General features: G+C 43.0%; 1 pseudogene; it reads right to left on the bottom strand.

The window, feature by feature from the left end:
- Positions 1–215: 215 nt before the first annotated feature.
- On the bottom strand, positions 216–1,141 carry LOC147999782 (glyceraldehyde-3-phosphate dehydrogenase pseudogene; annotated as a pseudogene).
- Positions 1,142–2,305: the final 1,164 nt, after the last annotated feature.

Genomic DNA, 2,305 nt, shown 5'->3' with positions numbered 1-2,305 from the left:
TAAGAAATTTTGGGGGATGGAACATACTTTATTGATGGTATTCAAGAGAGTAGGCAGGACTCCCTGGACCCCTCCTGTTGCTATGGGTGTTGGGATCAATATTATGAGGGAGATGCTCAGTGTTGGTGGCTGAGTTGGGATGGAGACTCCTCAGCAACTGAATGCCTCTTGTTCTCAGTATCCTTGCTGGGCTGGGGTGAGTGGTCCAGGGTTTCTTACTCCTTGGAGGCGATGTAGGCCATGAGGTCCACCACCCTGTTGCTGTAGCCATATTCATCGTCATACCAGAAAATGAGCTTTACAAAGTTGTCATTGAGAGCAATGTCAGCCCCAGCATCAAAGGTGGAAGAGTGGGAGTTACTGTTAAAGTCGCAGGAGACAATCTGGTCCTCAGTGTAGCCCAGGATGCCCTTTACTGGGCTCTCAGATGCCTATTTCACCACCTTCTTGATGTCATCATACTTGGCAGGTTTCTCCAGGTGGCATGTCAGATCCACAAGAGATATATTGGAGGTAGGAACACAGAAGGCCATGCCTATGAGCTTCCTGTTCATCTCTGGGATGACCTTGCCCACAACCTTGGCAGCAGGAGTGGATGCAGGGATGATGTTCTAGGCTGCCCCATGGCCATCGCACCACAACTTTCCAGAGGGGCCATCCATAGTCCTCTGAGTGGCAGTGATGGCATGAACTGTGGTCATGGTTGACAATCTTGAGTGAGTTGTCATATTTCTTGTGGTTCACACCCAACAGAAACATTGGGGGCATAGGCCTAAGGGACAGAGATGATGACCCTTTTGGCCCCACCCTTCAAGTGGGCCCCAGCCCTCTCCATGGTGGTGAAAATACCAGTAGACTCCACAACATACTTAGCACCAGCACCACAACATTTGATGTTAGCAAGATCTCACTCCTAGATGATGATGGGATTCCCGTTGATGAGAAGCTTCCCATTTCCAGCCTTGATTGTGCCATTGAATTTGACATGGTCAGAGTCATACTGGAACATGGAGACCATATAGTTGAGATCAATGAAGGGGTCGTTGATGGCAAAAATCTTCACTTTGCCACATGCAGAGAAGGCAGCCCAGGTAACTAGGTGCCCAATACAGCCAAATCCATTCTCACCGACATTCACCATCTTATCTATGAGATGAGGATGGCACTGCAAGAGAAGATGCAGCTGACTCTGGAACAGGGAGGAGCAGAGAGCCAGAAAATTTTATAATTAATCTAAATATGTGCTGGGGAATTAGAAAATAATGACTAATATTCTTGTGGTGTTTGAAAAATAGAATGGATCCCAAGCAAAAGCTAATGTTTTTCATCCTCCATTGAAAAAAAAAAAGTCCATGGCACTGTAATGGTTTTCTAGTGACTTGTTTTGGAAGGCTTATGAAAATAAAATGGCAGGCTTATATCAGTCATTTATAAACTCAAGCATGGTATAGAGCTGAGGCAGTTTCCTTGACAAGGTTTAAAGAAACAAACCCCAGGTCAAGGGTCTAATATACTGGAAGTCAGGCTTTATTGTACTAGCAGTAGACTGTCAAATGTGACTGGGTATAGAAAATCTAGAGCACAAAAAAATAAAATTATGATCATTGGATATATAAAACCAATACTCTTGAATATTCTTTGCTGGACTTTGAAAAACACCATAGTCTATTGGGAGCAGCTCCTTTCCTTCTTATCTTTATAGGCAATTAGCCTGGACTTTGGAGATGTCATGATTTCTCCTAAGGAAGTGGTACCAGAACATGACTTCTGTCATCTGCAGGTCCTCTTCTGTCTCTCCCTTCAGGAAAACCAGTGAGTACCATACAATTCAAGCAAGAATTCAAACAATTCTTTTTATCTTTTCTGTTCATTCTTCCTATTGGTCGTTATTTTATACCTCTGAGAATAAACAACGTTCATTTTCATAGAATATGAAGATTTGGTTTATATTTACTGGCATAAACAAAGGAGAACAGGTCTTGACAATGCTGAATTGAGGTAAGAGGAAGATAGTCTGTATAAAGGGATCCTTTTTCCAACTCTCGTTTTATTGTTTGAGAATTGTATAAATGAATACAATGTGTTTTGGTCAAATCTGCCTCCATTTCTTCCCTTCTAACTTCTCCCTATCTCTGTATCTCCCTCGAGTTCAATTCTGCTTTTGCAAATACACTGACTCTACTTAATGCTATATGTATGTGTGTGGATGTAGGACCAGATGCTCTCTGGGCAGCTGGATTATGACAGCCTGCACATCCCTGCAGATTATTGACTCTGTCTCCTACAGCAATTATCAATTGACAGT

The sequence above is a fragment of the Rattus norvegicus genome, chromosome 18, assembly GCF_021556685.1.
Source record: "Rattus norvegicus strain SHRSP/BbbUtx chromosome 18, alternate assembly SHRSP_T2T, whole genome shotgun sequence".
NCBI classification, from domain to species: Eukaryota; Metazoa; Chordata; class Mammalia; order Rodentia; family Muridae; genus Rattus; species Rattus norvegicus.
Note: the sequence above shows the minus strand (reverse complement) of the source record. Positions and strands in the feature narration are given on the sequence as shown.